This window comes from Aotus nancymaae, unplaced genomic scaffold, assembly GCF_030222135.1.
Source record: "Aotus nancymaae isolate 86718 unplaced genomic scaffold, 86718_ANA_hifiasm-v0.15.2.pri h1tg000003l, whole genome shotgun sequence".
Lineage (NCBI taxonomy): Eukaryota > Metazoa > Chordata > Mammalia > Primates > Aotidae > Aotus > Aotus nancymaae.
The window spans coordinates 39179006-39195098 of NW_026988414.1; positions in this window are offsets into that span (position 1 = coordinate 39179006).

Consider the following 16093-nt stretch of genomic DNA (forward strand, 5'->3'; position numbering starts at 1 on the left):
TAAGTAACTGGGACTCCAAGTGTGTGCCACCATGCTTCGCTAATTTTTTAATTGTTTGTAGAGACAAGGTGTCACTATATTGCCCAGGATGGTCTCAAACATCTGGGCTCAACCAGTTCTCTGTCTCCACCTCCCAAAGTGCTGGGATTACAGACATGAGCCACTACTCCTGGCCTGTTACTATATACTTAGTGGTATGTTTATTTGCTTAATATATCTCCCATAGTTGACTGGAAGCTCCATGGAGGCAAGTTCTGTGTGGGCAAGTTCAATGTGTGTTTTGCTTATCATTGAATACTCAACACCTGGTCCATGTCTGGCGCATGGCAGGCCTTCAGTAGACATTCACTGAATAAACTAATAAGTAAGCACTGACCATACTCAGGGGTGAGAATTTCTTGCAGTAAATCAGTGGTTCTCAAAGTGTGATCCTCGGATCCAGCAGGATCAACAATATGGAGGAACTTGTTAGAAGTGAACATTCTTTTTTATTTTTTGAGATGGAGTCTGGCTCTTTTGCCTAGGCTGGAGTGCAGTGACGTGATCTTGGCTCACTGAAGCCTCTGCCTCCCAGGTTCAAGCAATTCTCCTGCCTCAGCCTCCTGAGTAGATGAGATTACAGGTGCCTGCTACCATGCCTGGCTAATTTTTGTATTTTTAGTAGGGGTGGGGTTTCACCACGTTGGCTGGGCTGGTCTCAAACTCCTGACCTCAAGTGATCCACCTGCTTTGGCCTCTCAAAGTGCTGGAATTATAGGCATGAGCCACCGCACCCGACCCAGAAGTGAACATTCTTGATCCCACCACAGGTCAGAACTAAAATCAGAAATATGGGGTTGGTTTCCAGTAATCTGTGTTTTAACTAGACTTCCGGGGGATTCTGACGCACACTAAAGTTTAAGAATACTTACTAGATTAATAAATGGTCATTGTAGGCCGGGTGTGGTGGCTCACACCTGTAATCCCAGCACTTTGGGAGGCCGAGGCGGGTGGATCACGAGGTCAAGAGATCGAGACCATCCTGGTCAACATGGTGAAACCCCGTCTCTACTAAAAATACAAAAAATTAGCTGGGCACGGTGGCATGTGCCTGTAATCCCAGCTACTCAGGAGGCTGAGGCAGGAGAATTGCCTGAACCCAGGAGGCGGAGGTTGCGGTGAGCCAAGATTGCGCCATTGCACTCTAGCCTGGGTAACAAGAGCGAAACTCCGTCTCAAAAAAAATAAATAAATAAAAATAAAAAAATAATAAATGGCCATTGTAATGTATCCTAGACACCTAGATTTTAACACAGAGGCAAGAATAATTTTATCTGAATTGGGGAATACTTCATGGAGAAGGTAATTGTAAGGCTGGTCGTCTCGCTGGGAGCTCGGACACACCCCCTCCCTCTCCGGGAGCTCGGACACGCCCACCTGCCCTCACACAGCACCTAGCTCTCCCTTAAAGAACCCCACCAAAATGCAAAAGAAGTCTTGTAAATCTACCCAATAGCATTCGAGTCTTAACTACCCAATAGCAGTCGAGTCTTGTAAATCCACCCAATAGCAGTCAAGTCTTGTAAATCTACCCAATAGCATTCAAACCCTGCCTACCTGCCAATAGCAAGCTTGCCCTTCCCACACCCTGCTCTCCCATAACCAATCAAATGCCTCCACTCCCTATAAAACCCCATGTCTGAGAGGAGTCCATGCGACTTCTCCAGCCCCTCCAGTCGGACCGCAGAACCTCGCCCGGGAGCTGAATAAATTCGCATTGGATCTTCTTGTGCTGGCCTCAGTTTCTTCTTTTTAAACTCGGCAAGAACCCAAGAACCCTTACAGTAATATTTTAAGGAAATTTCCAGCTGGATAAATCATGGTAAGGCAATTCAGATAGAGAACTGTATACCCAAAGGCATATAGGCATGGGTTAGCATGGCCTTTGGAGGGATCTCTAAGTGATTCTATGGGAAGTTTCATGCATGGCAGGAAAGGGCCTGAGATGAGATAAAGATGGAGAGGTAGGCAGGGGTCTGGAATGTTAATTGTTAAGCAGGGAGATAACATGCATGGGGTTACTCCACCTTACAGCTGGAGGAATCCTGCTCCCAGGCTTGAGTGTAGTGGTACACTACAGCTGGAGAAATTCCTCCACCTTACAGCAAAAGCCTGTCCTGAGCAAACTTTCCTGGGCTCACTCTCCTATTCATGCTTTCCCTCCTCCCTTCTGCTGCTGCTCCCTCTTTTTCTTCTCCCCTCCCCTATGGGTGAGGCAGCCCAGCTGCTGGGGGCCAACCCGACCCTCCCCCAACCTGGCTTACCCACTGATGTCAGCTCTGCTGGGGCTGTCTGGTTTGCAGCTCTGGAACCAAGCCTGGCCTAGCCCCCTGCTTTAGAGGAAAGCTTGGGATGCTGGTGTGCTCAGAGGTAACGCTGTGGATGTACCTACTAGGAGGGTTCATCCGGGATTTCCAGGGCTCTAGAGAAATAGTCCCTTCCCCTGGAGACTTCCTGCTCCCAGAGAGGGGGCAGCAGCACCAGGGCCAGGGTTTCTTGGGACCCAAGCTTTCATGACTCAGTGCCACCCAGGAGAACTGGCTCCAAGCTGTGCCTGCTCCTCTCTGGTGACTCACACCAGGACTGGTCTCCAAGATCTTAAACCTAATTGTGCCTGGAAGTGAAGAAGCCTGATAACAATAGATACTATGTATTGAACACTTAGTGCTTGCTCTGGCTGGGGCTATGAGTCACCTACACCTGTAGTTCTCAATGTTATTTGATTAATGTTAAGTGCCCCTTTCTTGTACTAAATATTTTACAACACCACCTTTAGCATATGTAGATAATATAACCAAACTACATCGTGGTTTCATAAAATTAGGCCATAAAATGTCACAATTAATATAAAGGGGAGGGGGCCGGGCGCGGTGGCTCACGCCTATAATCCCAGCACTTTGGGAGGCCAAGGTGGGTGGATCATGAGGTCAAGAGATCGAGACCATCCTGGTCAACAAGGTGAAACCCCGTCTCTACTAAAAAATACAAAATTAGCTGGGCATGGTGGCGCGTGCCTGTAGTCCTAGCTACTTGGGAGGCTGAGGCAGAGGAATTGCTTGAACCGAGGAGGCGGAGATTGCGGTGAGCTGAGATAGCGCCATTGCACTCCAGCCTGGGTAACAAGAGAGAAACTCCATCTCAAAAAAAAAAAAAAAATATATATATATATATATATATATAGGAAATAAATGTATAGGCAGGGTATGGTGGCTCATGCCTGAAATACCAGCACTTTGGGAGGCTGAGGCGAGTGGATCACTTGAGGTCAGGAGTTCGTGACCAGCCCGGCCAACATGGTGAAGCACTGTCTCTACTAAAAATACAAAAATTAGCTGAGTGTGGTGGCATGCACCTGTTATCCCAGCGACTCCAAAGGCTGAGGCAGGAGAATCATTTGAACCTGGGAGGCAACGGTTGCAGTGAGCTGAGATCGTGCCACTGCACTCCAGCCTGGGTGACAGAGCAAGACTCCATCTCAAAAAGAAAAACAAAAACAAACACAAAAAGAAATGTATAGCACAAGGGTGTATATTTCAACACATAAATGTTTGGACAGATCCCTGCTAGAAGATATAATAGTCATAAGCTTGTGCCTTACACAGACTCTCTGTGAATGTGCAACAGTTAGAAGTGCAGACAGATACAGGTATGTTACATGACAGGCTCAAATACCACCAGTCCCATTGCCATTCAATTATGATTTACTGCAAGAGAACTCTCTTGCTAAAGCTCCAGGTAAGAGTCCAGTCTTCCCTTGATTTACATAGTAGGCTACTATCTTTTGTTTGTCCCTCCAGATACATGCTCCTTCCCTTTCTACTCTGCTCTCAGCCCTGGGAGTGTGATCCACCAACCATGTTCACACCCTCGGGTTTATGAGAGCCCTGGTAGGCGATGGACCATGGGAAGAAAGCAAGACTGGGACATTTATTTCTCTGGCTACCTCCTTCGCTGTATACCTCAACCTAAGATCACTGCTGCTCTCAACATGGCTGACATGGTTTGGATCTGTGTCCCCGCGCAAATCTCATGTTGAATTGTAACCCCCAGTGTTGGAGGTGAGGCCTGGTGGGAGGGGACTGGATCATGGGGATGGATTTCTCATGCATGGTTTAGCACCATCCCCTTGGCTGTTCTAGCAATAGTGAGTTCTTATGAAATCTGGTGGTTTAAAAGTGTGTGTCACCTTCCCCTCTCTCTCTTGCTCCTGCTCTGGCCATGTGACATGCCTGCTCATGTACCACACCTGTATCAGTCTGCACTTGTAACTGTTGCACATTCACAGAGATTCTGTGTAAGGTACAAGCTTATGACTGTTTATTATATCTTCTAGCAGGGGTCTGTCCAAGCATTTACAAGTTGAAATATACATCCTTGTGTTATACATTTATTTCACCGTTACCTTAATTGTGACATTTTGTGGCCTAATTTTATGAAACTATGATGTAGTTTGGTTATATTATCTACATATGCTAAAGATGGTGTTGCAAAGTGTTATAAGATAGGGGCATTGAGTCACATAACATTGAGAACTACAGGTGTAGGTGACTCGTAGCTCCAGCCAGAGGTGGAGACAAAGGATTGCTTGAGTCCAGAAGTTTGAGATCAGCATGGGCAATAATATAGTGACACCTCATCTCTACAAAATTGTAAGTTTCTTGATGCCTCCTCAGAAGCCAAGCAGATGCCAGCATCATGCCTCCTGTACAGCCTGCAGAACTGCGAGTCAATTAAACCTCTTTTCTTTATAAATTACCCAGCCTCCGGTATTTCCTTATAGTAATGTGAGAACAGACTAATCCAGTGGCCATGGTGGATTGAATGGAGGCCCCCAAGAGATAGGTCCACGTTTTGGCTCCCAGAACCTGTGAACATGAATTTGGAGAAAGGATCTTTGCTGATGTAATTAAGGACCTCAAGATAAGATCATGCTGCATGATCTGGGTGGGCTCTGAATCTAATGGCAAGTATCTTTATAAGAGACAGAAGAGAAATCAGAGAAGAAGAGATGGCCACATGAGGACAGAGGCAATTGGAGTTATGGAGCTGCAAGCCAAGGAGCCCTCAGAAGCTGGAAGAGGTGAGGAAGGATTCTTCCCTGGGGCCTTTGAAGGGACTGTGGCCTTGCTTGGATTTTAGACTTCTGGAAATGTGAGAATCTTTTTTTTTGTTTGTTTTAAGTCACCAAGTTTGTGGAAATTTGTTATGGCAGCCCTAGGAAACGAATACTCTCTGCAACACTGCGCCCACTCTGCAACATTCTTCTTCCAGGTTCTAGTAATCTCCCCACCCCTCACTCCTTGGGCATAGTTGTGGTGATAGCTCTGCTCCTGCCAGACCTGGGTTTCTGCCGTATCTCTTCTGGCTTCCCCATACCTGTCCACACCCTTGGGTATTTCTGTACTATTCAATATATCTTAAAACCACACAGCTGAGTGTGGCAGCATGCACCTGTAATTCTAGGTAATCAGAAAACTGATGCAGGAGGATTGCTTGAGCCCAAGAGTTCAATACCAGCCTGGGGAACATGGAGAGACCCATTGCAATGAAATAATAAAAATAGGGCAGGGCGAGGTGGCTCACGCCTATAATCCCAGCACTTTGGGAGACTGAGGCAGGTGGATCATGAGGTCAGGAGATTGAAACAACCATCCTGGCCAACAGGGTGAAACCCTGTCTCTACAAAAATATGAAAAAATTAGCCAGGCATGATGGTGCACATCTGTAGTTCCAGCTACTCAGAAGGCTAAGGCAGGAGAATAGCTTGAACCTGGGAGGCAGAGGTTGCAGTGAGCCGAGATCGCGCCATTGCACTCCAGCCTGGGTGATAGAGTGAGACCCCATCTAAAAAATAAGTAAATAAATAAATTAAATTAAATTAATTAAAAGTAAATTAAAACCATACAACAATATTTTGTGATTATATATGTAAGAGTTAGGTTCTAGGCTCATGTAATTGTAATGTCAGATGAATGATGAACCATATGAAAGCTATGGGGAACGAGGGACACTTATTGTGTGGGAGTGCTCTAAGTGTCACAGTACCTCTAGCATCCCTAGCCAGAAGCATTCCACAATCATCATTACAATGAAAAATGGCCCTACAAATTTCTAACCCACGCTCCCCAGAGAGTGACGTCATCTTATTGTGAACCACTGATTATATAATACCTCATTTAATCCTTACAACCACATTTTGACATGGGTACCATCTCTACAGATGCAGAAACAGTCTCAAAGAGGTCAGAAATCTGCTTATGTCTGTCTGAGGTGGACCTGGAGTTCAGAGTCAGATCTGAGGAGACTTAAGGTCTGTGTTCCCAATTGCAAAACTGCACTTCGGGTCTTTGTCAGGGGGAGAAGGTGGGGAGGGCTGGGGCAGAGACAGTGCTGTGGGAGATTAGGTCTAACTCTGTGGAGAAGAGGGGCTCCATCAGAGATGTGCTAGTCTGGGTATGCTGGGGTGTGTATAAGAACTTATAGCCTCAAAATCTCAGTGACTTAGCAGTAAAGCTTGATTACTTGCCCCAGCAAAATTCAGTGCAGATCTTGGTAGTGAACTATCTCCTGGGTAGCTCTCATCCAAGTGGTGAAATCAGAGATTTAGCTTTCTTCCTTCAGGAGGTTTCACCATTCCCAGAGCCTTTTGCTTCCAGACTCACAGGTGGAGGAGAGAGTGTGTAGAATTTTTTTTTTTTTAAATATTTGAGACAGAGTCTCACTCCGTCGCCCAGGCTGGAGTGCAGTGGCACAATCTCAGCTCACTGCAACCTCCGCCTCCCCGGTTCAAGTGATTCTTCTCCCTCAACCTCCAGAGTAGCTGGTATTATAGGCGCCCGCCACCACACCCAGCTATTTTTTTTGTATTTTTGGTAGATACAGGGTTTCACCATGTTGGCCTTGGCTGGTCTCGAACTCCTGACCTCAGATGATCCACCCGCCTCAGCCTCCCAAAGTGCTGGGATTACAGGCATGAGCCACCGCACCTGGCCTAAGTGTGTAGAATGTTACTTGGAATATTTCATGACCAAATGTGAAAGTGGTATGCATCTCTTCCCCCTCCTTCCATTGGCAGAACTCAGTCACACAACATACCTACATGCAAGGGATCCTGGGAAATGTAGTCTATGTCTGTTGAATACAGCACTGTCTCTGCAGAAGAGAGCAATACTTCAGCTGAATCTGGCCAGCTGAAGGGCCTGGTTTCTCCCCTGACTCTACTTTGGGCCCTCAGCTAATACATTGATGAAAGATGCTTTCCTTTACCCCAGAAGGAGCCCAGCAGAGACCGCTCCATCCTGTCCAGACTCTTCTATTCCTTGTTGAGCTATTACATAAGGTGAAATATAAAACACTTCCAGAAAGGCCTTGGTACACTGAACATGATTTGTATGTCAATCCCTCCCTTTCATTCACACCCCTGTCATTCATGCTATAGGAAGAATGCTAGCTTTCTGCCTGATAGTCACTATATCACTGTCCTTACTCCTATATTGGGGGCAGCAATGTGCCTAGTCTTAGCTAAGACTACATTTTCCTTGCAGATAGGGATGACTAATGAGAAGTCAGGGGAAGTAATTGGGTGGGGTTTTGAGAAAGCTATATAAAAGAGGCCAACTTAGCTAGCGAAGTACCACTGTGTCTTTCCTCCCATCATTCTTCCTTTACCCTCCCTGGGACATGGACCTGAGGTGCGAGGCCCTAGCAGTCATCTTTTATCCATGAGGTGATCTCAAGGAGTAGCGTCATGTGCCATGGATAGCAGAGCAGAAGACAAAATAATTCTAATGTGGAGACCTTGTAGATAGAGTCCCCATACCAGCCTGGTCTTTTCTAAGAGAAAACTAAGACCCTGTCTTATTTAGGCCACTGTTGCCTTGGATCTCTCTTACTAGCAACTGAGCAAATTCCTCATTGATAAAACCTCAAAACCCTCTTATAATTCAGTTTCTCTCCACCAAATAGTCCCAAGTCACTCATTCATTCATCAATTCGCTTCCATACTCCAGCACTCTCTGACTGATAACATTCCATATTCTAGAATCAGATGAGATTACGTGGGTATAAAAGCATGTTATAAATACCAAAGTATTAAATGTATGTTACACTGTGCCATTATTTTCATTAATATTATGATTTGTTGTTACTCTGGTGTCATAATTAAGGAGATTTTAGTAAGTAGTATGCAATTTCCTTGGGGAAAACTCCTGTTAGTGGGGTATAGTATTGAAACCAGTGCTAATTGATGTTGTAAATTAAAGAAGCAAGGGGTGATCTAGTACGAGCGCATCTCACAGTTTAATATGCAAAGAGAAAAACTTGAGAATCTTATTAAAATGCAGATTCAGATTCAGAGAGGGTCTAGAGTGGGGCCTAAGATTCTGCATTTCTAAAAAGGTCCTAAATGATATGCTTGCCTTGAACCTTAGAGTAACAGGGAGACCTTGCAGGTGCTAGGGAAGAAAATCATAAGAGAAAGATGAGCTGAAAGCAGAGAGGAGAGAATTTCTGAAAATGGGAAACAAGAAGTTACTCAGAAGCTTTACTTTCAAGCAGGTTAGTAACTTAATAAAAGTCAGGAACTATGCGCACATAATTTCATTTAATTTTTTACAATTTATGTAAAAAGAATTATAAGCCTTATTTTATAGTTGAGAAAGTAAGTGGAAACTCAGTGAAGTTAAAGATGTACCCAGAGGAGTCAGGTCCAGTGGGCTCACGCTGATAGTGGCAGCCACACAGGAGGCTGAGGCGGGAAGATCACTTGAGCCCAGGAGTTCGTGACACCGGTCTGGGCAACATGGTGAGGCCCTGCCTCTAAAGAAAAAGAACCCAAAGTCAGCAGTAGCAGGGATAGGATCGACCCCAAGTTTTTCAGTGTCCAGAGTGTGTACTTTTTCCTAAGCACCTTGAGGAAAGCTTGCTCCTTTTGCTGAATTCTTCCTCCTCATCCAGGACATATTGGTCAGAGGAAGACAAGGCCATTGTAGAGTACCAGGTCTGCTGGTGTTTGAATCTGCTTGGCTCCACTCTTATCAATCCCGAAGGCTTTCTGTGGCTGCTGTATTTTGCTTTCAAACACTGGAAGCCAGATTTTGGTGGGGCCCCAGGAGTGGGGAGCAGGAGAGGTTTCTGGGGGATTTTTTTTTTTTTTTGAGGAGGCGTTTCGCTCTTGTTACCCAGGTTGGAGTGCAATGGCACGATCTCGGCTTACCACAACCTCCGCCTCCTGGGTTCAGGCAATTCTTCTGCCTCAGCCTCCTGAGTAGCTGGGATTACAGGCACGCGCCACCATGCCCAGCTAATTTTTTGTATTTTTAGTAGAGACGAGGTTTCACCATGTTGACCAGGATGGTCTCGATCTCTCGACCTCATGATCCACCCACCTCGGCCTCCCAAAGTGCTGGGATTACAGGCATGAGCCACCGCGCCCGGACCTCTGGGGGATGTTTACAAGTTTTTTGGGACACTTCCCGTGTTGTAAGCCCAGTGTCCCTTCTAGAGGCTGCCATATTCCAGAGTAGCAAGAGCACATCCTGGAGAGGGGAGCTGCCAAGGCGAGAGCAACCCCTGCTTGGACTCTGACCTGGGACCCTCTCTTTCTTCCTGGATACCTGAGATCATTGAGCGGCTGATAAAACCTGAGATTCATCATAGCAATTGGCAGACTGGCAAGTGCCAGGCCTGGGTGAAGACCCTCACTTCCTCCCAAGATAGGAGATAAATGGACACTTTGTGTCCCCACGAAGGGTCAGCCACTCAGGGAGGATCCTCTGTGATTGGCTGTGGTTCCGCTCCCTGCAGCTCTGGTATAAATCTGGGCCATTTCCTTCTCCAATTTCCCCCATGTGACTTGCCTTTGTCTAATCTCATTACCATGGGGAGCTGGGGAAGCTTCCCTGCAATAAATCTTTGATTGGGAAGGTGGTTTTATCATTTGAGAGGAAAGAAAGTTAAAGGAGAGGACGCAAATGACTAATGTGTTCAGGGAGTGATGCAAGAGATGTGAAAAGGCAGGGAGGGGTTCCCAGCGGAGCACAGGGTGACAAGAAAGGGATAAGCCTGGGACCGCAGGGCGGGGCTGAGGAGGTGCCAATGGGGAGGATCCCAGAGACACATTAGGAAAGCTAGCCCCGGGCCTGAATGCAGAAAAGTGCAAAAGGGCTTTCAGGACAGAAGAGAAACCAACACAGATACTGTGGTTCCCTTTCTTTCCAAGAGGACAAACTGTGGTCTGCTTTGACGTCAGCTATGCAGATGTGCTGAGGCTATTGGAAATGTTGGTTCCAGGCCTGGAATGCAGCCGCAGCAGCATCAGAGGCAGGGAGGGAGGGGGCGGCAGGGGCAGCCTCTCCTTGAAGGATGTCCAGAGGCACCCCAGTGTGAAGCAGCCCAAAGGGAGGACTTAACAGCATCTACTCTGGCTGAGCTTAAATCATCCTCCAGCCTCCTTTTCTTCAGATGTGTTTTCTATTCCCAGGTCCCCACTCTCCCCTTGTTTCTGAGACAGCATCAGCATTTCCAGGGCAATGAAAGCCAAGGTCACCAGATGGGCTGCAACACTGAATGGCATTGGATATCCCAGGCAACCCTTGCTCTGGCTGCCCTTGTCCTAGAAGTAGAGAAAAGCCAGGAGAACCCTCCCTGGAGCCCACGGCCTTCACTGTCTCCTGGGCACCACTATCTTCTTCCGTGTCACGCTGCTCAAAATGGTTGACAGTACTTGCTACTTTCTCAATTCTTGTTCTCCCGGCACTCTCTAGTCTCACTTCTTCCCTGTCCCTTCCACTGAAACTGCTCTTGCTAGTGTCATCAACAGTCTGGGACCAAATCCAGGAGCCATTTCTCAGCTCTTACTTCTTCTGTCAGCCATTGCCTGTTGATAACACTCTTGTTTGTTTGTTTGGAGACAAAGTCTAGCTCTGTCGCTTAGGCTAGAGTGCAGTGGTGTGATCATGGCTCACTGCAGCCTTGACCTCTTAGGCTCAAGCGATCCCACCTCAGCCTCCTAAGTAGTTGGGACTACAAGCATGTTTTTTTTTTTAGTAGAGATAGGGCTTTGCCACATTGTGTAGTCTGGTCTCAAACTCTTGGACTCAAGCAATCCACCCACCTCCATCTCCCAAAGTGCTGAGATTACAAGCGTGAGCCACTGCACCTGGCCTCAGGTTCTTTCTAACTCAAAGCTCTGCCAACTCCTAGGGTGTAGCCCTCAACCTCCTACTCCAAGATGGTGCCGTCTCATGCTCCAAACAGCACAATGGAGGGAGGAAAAAGCATGAATGTAAAGGACAAGCTTCCACTTTCTCTCAAAGATTCCTAGAAGCTGCTATGTGACATTTCCACTTTTGTATTATTGACCCAAACTCAGTCACATGGTCACATCTATCTGCAGGGAGGCTGGGAAATGTAGTCCTTATTTAGCTAAAAACTGAATTCCATGAATGAGGAGGAGAACAGACATGGAGGGACAACGAAAGGTCCATGTCAGAGCTTCCACAACAATACCAATAGTGGATTCTATGGATGGGTTGACATAACACCCCTTCCCATCTCCTTCCAGTACGTTAGAGCTGGGACGCATACTTCCTAGACTCTATTGCAGCTGGCATTCCAAATGAGCTTTAGGAGTTGTCATTCTATAAACTTGCATGAGACTTGAACCTGAAACTAAGTTAATTGGAGACAGAGGATGCAGGTAGGGCATTAATTTTGCTGGTGCAGATTGTGGCAGATTGATTTTGTAGTCCCCAGCCAGCACTGCTTTCTGGCTCAGTAGCTTCCTGTGGCAGGAGTGGTGGCAGGTTCACGATCAGTGATGGCAGACCCATGATGATTCTGAGGGCTTGCAGTTATTTCTGGAAGCTCCATTTTAAGTCTACTCCTCCAGCCCTGCTAGTAATGTTGTAAGCCAAAACTTTTCAAACTTTAATGTTCATATGCATGGCCTGAAAATCTAGATACAATGCAGATTTTGATTCAGTAGATCTGCCATGACATATAAGATTTTACATTTCTAACAAGCACTAGGGTAATGCCTGATTGGTAAGAGGGACTTCTTAGTAACTTGAGCCTGGGGTGTCTTCTCCTCACCTATACCTGGTCATAAATTCCTTTCTGCTTTAACTATTGTAGTAGTCAGTGTTCTTCAGAGAGACAGGATCAAGATATATAAATATCTATTGTATCTTTATCTATAGACAGAAACTCTCAATGGAAAAAACGAAACTCTGCAATATATAATATATTTTAAAGAGGTTTATTTTGAGTCAATATGAGTGACTGCAGCCTGGGAAAATACAAACCCAAGGGCCTTGAGTAAGTGGTTCCCAAGGCAGTCAGAATGCACCTCTATTTTATACATTTCAGGGAAGCAGAAGTTACAGGCAAAGTCATAAATCGATACATGGAAATTATACTTTGGTTTGGCCCAAAAGGGTGGGACATCTTGAAGTGGGGACTTGCAGGTCATAAGTAGATTTAGAGAGTCTTTAATTTGCAATTGGGTAAAGGAGTAAGGATTTGCCTAAAATCTTGGAGTCAGCAGAAAGGAATGTTTAGGTTTAATTTTAACATACATTAGTTAAGAAGTCTGCTAACCATCATGTGATGCTATGCCAGAGTAAGGCTGCAAGAGCAAGTCACAGTACGCTGGGTCAGGGTGACCTGTAGGGTCTTCCTACAAAGAGTCCACTCTGTCAGCCTTATGGTCTCAACTTTAATATTAATGCTAATCAGTTGTTGTGTCTTCGTTGCAAATGAGGGAGTATAACGAGGTGTGTCTGACCTTCTGTCCTGTCATGACTGGGAACTCAGTTTTTAAGGTTTTTCTGGGGTCCTCTTGGCCAAGAAGGGATATGTTCAGTGGGCTGGGAGGTTTAGGATTGTATTTTTAGTTTACATTGACATACAATAAAAGATTCATTAGGGGGATTGTCTCGTGATTATGGAGGCTGAGAAGTCCTGCGACAGGCTGTCTGCGAGCTGGAGAGCCAGGGAAGCTGGTGGGGTAGCTCTGTCCAAATCCGAAGGCCTCAGAACCAGGCAAGCTGAAGACATAATTCTCACTCCAAGGTCAAAGTCCTGAGAACCCAGGGGCCTCTGGTCTAAGTCCTGGAATCCAAAGGCTGGGCAGCCCAGAGTTGTAGGAGAGGAGAGGAAGAGTGTACCCTAGTTCCAGCAGATAGATTAACACATTAATCTTTTCTCTGTTTTTGTTCTCTCTGGACTCAGCAGATTGAATGTTGCCCGGCTACATTAAGGTCTTCTCCACTGAGTTCACTTAGACTCACACACTTACACAACCCAAAATGATACCAGATTTCCAGATATTTTTTAATCCAGTTAAGTTGACACCTAAAATTAGCCATCATTACTACCTAGTGATGGTTTCTGATTCTCTTAATTCTATAATGGTTTCTTCCTTTTCTCTCTTCAGGGATCTTCTTCCTATGTTTGTCCCTTAAATACTGATGTATGCCAGGACTCAAGCTTAGGATCATTCTAGAAACTCTTCCTGATCTCCTTTATTCTCCTGGTTTTAATCACTATTAATCTCAAATTCATATCTACAATCTATCCTCTTTCCTGAGCCCCAAATTTCAGTATTCATAGCTGACCAGAACTGAGTTCTATAGATGAGCAGTACATGAAAGAAAGGTTCTGTGGTCAAATAAGCTTGGGAACATAAAACTAAATTGGTTTCCTTGCTGAGGTACTTCTAGAACTGTTAATGTGCTAATATGCATTGCAGATTTCTAAGTGGGGTCATGTAGTACCTAGTGTTTCTTTATCTTGTTTGACATCTGTGTTGGATACATTCTATATGTTTTCATAGGTTCTCTTCGCCTACCTAAGTCCTGGACTTTAGTCTTTTGCTTTTCCTTAACTGTTGCCACTGCAGCCAACTCTGGAGTTCTGTGGTCAGCCAGCTGCTGCCAGGAGTCTCTGGCTACTCCAGGTATCTTGCATCACTTCCCAGCCCTCCCTTTTACGTCATTCTTGAGGGTCTGGATTTGTGCCTTCATTAAAAGAATCAGCATATAATCATTGCCCCAGGCTTTGTTTTCTAGGCAACCTGAACAACCCTCAACAGTCCCCCATCTTTTTTCCTGGGATATTAATATCTCCTGGAACTAAAGTTCCTAGAAAACACTTTAGAAGTACTATCTTTCCCTGTATGCACCTTAGATTCAGCACATCCAACAATGAATTGTAGTAGTCCGTTCTCACACTGCTATAAACAAATAAATACCCTAGACTGGGTAATTTATAAAGGAAAGAAGTTTAATTGACTCACAGTTCCACATGGCTGGGGAGGCCTCAGGAAACTTACAATCATGGCAGAAGGTAAAAGGGGAGCAAGGACATTCTTCACATGGCGGCAGGAGAGAGAAGTGCAAGCAGGGGAAATGCCAGATGCTTAGAAAACCATCAGATCTCATGAGAGCTCACTCACTATCAGGAGAACAGCATGTTTCCATGATCCAATCACCTCCCTCCCTCCACATGTGGAAATTACGGGGATTAGAATTCAACATGAGATTTGAGTGGGGACATGGCCAAACCATATCATAAATCAATCCTGGGTCCTCACCATTCTCTAATGTGGCCAGTTCGCAAAGTCGCATTGCCTATCTGGCTCTGAAGGCACTGGCCTAAGTGACCCTTAGTTTAGAACATGAGGCCTCAGAGCGTCTTCATTGTTTTACCATCTTAGCCCCAGAACTATTCCAAGAGACAGAACAAGTGTGTTCCTATTTCACTGACAAGGAAACAGTAAAAGGGATTGGCCTGGATGACACAGTTGGAAGTAGTGGAGCCCGGGCTCTAACCCAAGTTTCCAGCCTCCCAGTCCTGGCCTTGTGCACTGATGAGGCCCATGTCTTCATGTCCCCAACACTAAGGGGATGCAGTGGGTTTTCATGGCCCTCCCTTTGTCCCCATTTTCCTGGCTACATCTTCAGTGTAGCCAATGCTAGCACTCTTGAGTTTTAGAGACTTTAAAAAACAGGCACATTTCTGAGGGAAAATCTTTGCACGTGTTTTTCCCAGAAAGAAGAAAGTGTAATAATGTGTTGTCTGAACTAAGGACAGTATGGTTTTGAGCTTGGCCAAACTTTCCTTCTTCAATTGTGAAAAAAAAAATAATAATAAATGGGACTAGATGTGTGAAGCAATCTTTGCAATTTTTGGGGGAAGGTCTCACTTAGGGGATAAGCCCTTTTCCAGATTCCTTGTTTGGAGACGCTGCCTTCGTAGAGAGCAGTGCTCCTTAAACTTTCCTTTTGGTTACTTGCTTGAGAATTGAATAATTGTTTTGGATCCTCTTCCTAGAAAAATTTACTTACAAATGTAAGGGAATAAATCAAAGTTGCTTGGTATTTTCTTTACGTTTGGTATTCTGAAATTTGATCATAGATAATCTGGGTGTAGGTCTTTTTTGTTTTGTTTTGTTTATTCTTCTTGGTCTTCAGTGGGTCATTTCAATGTGAAAGCTTTTGTGTTTTTTCACCTCTAGAAAATATTCCATTATTTATTTCTTTATTTTTCCCTTTCCATTTCCTCTGTTTCCTTATGCTGAAATTCCTGTTAAATAGTATGATAGAACTTCTGGATTCATCCTCCATACTTCTTGACTTTTCCTTTATACTTTCACCTCTGTTCTTTTGCATTTTAGGAGAATTTCTTTTTTTTTTGAGACAGGCTGGAGTGTAGTGCTGCAATCTTGGCTCACTGCAACCTCTGCCTGCCGGGTTCAAGCAATTCTCCTGCCTCAGCCTCCTGTAGCCGGGGTTACAGGAGTGCACCACCATGCCAGGCTAATTTTTGTATTTTTAGTAGAGACGGTTTTGCCATGTTGGCCAGACTGGTCTCGAACTTCTGGCCTCAGGTGATCCTCCTGCCTTGGCCTCCCAAAGTGTTGGGATTACAGGCATGAGCCACGACACCTGGCCGTTTTTTATTCTCCTGAATTTCTTAGCTGCTTGATCTTTTAACTCTATTGTTCACTCTTCAGCTGTATCTATTTTGTTATTAAGCCCATTCAATTTTC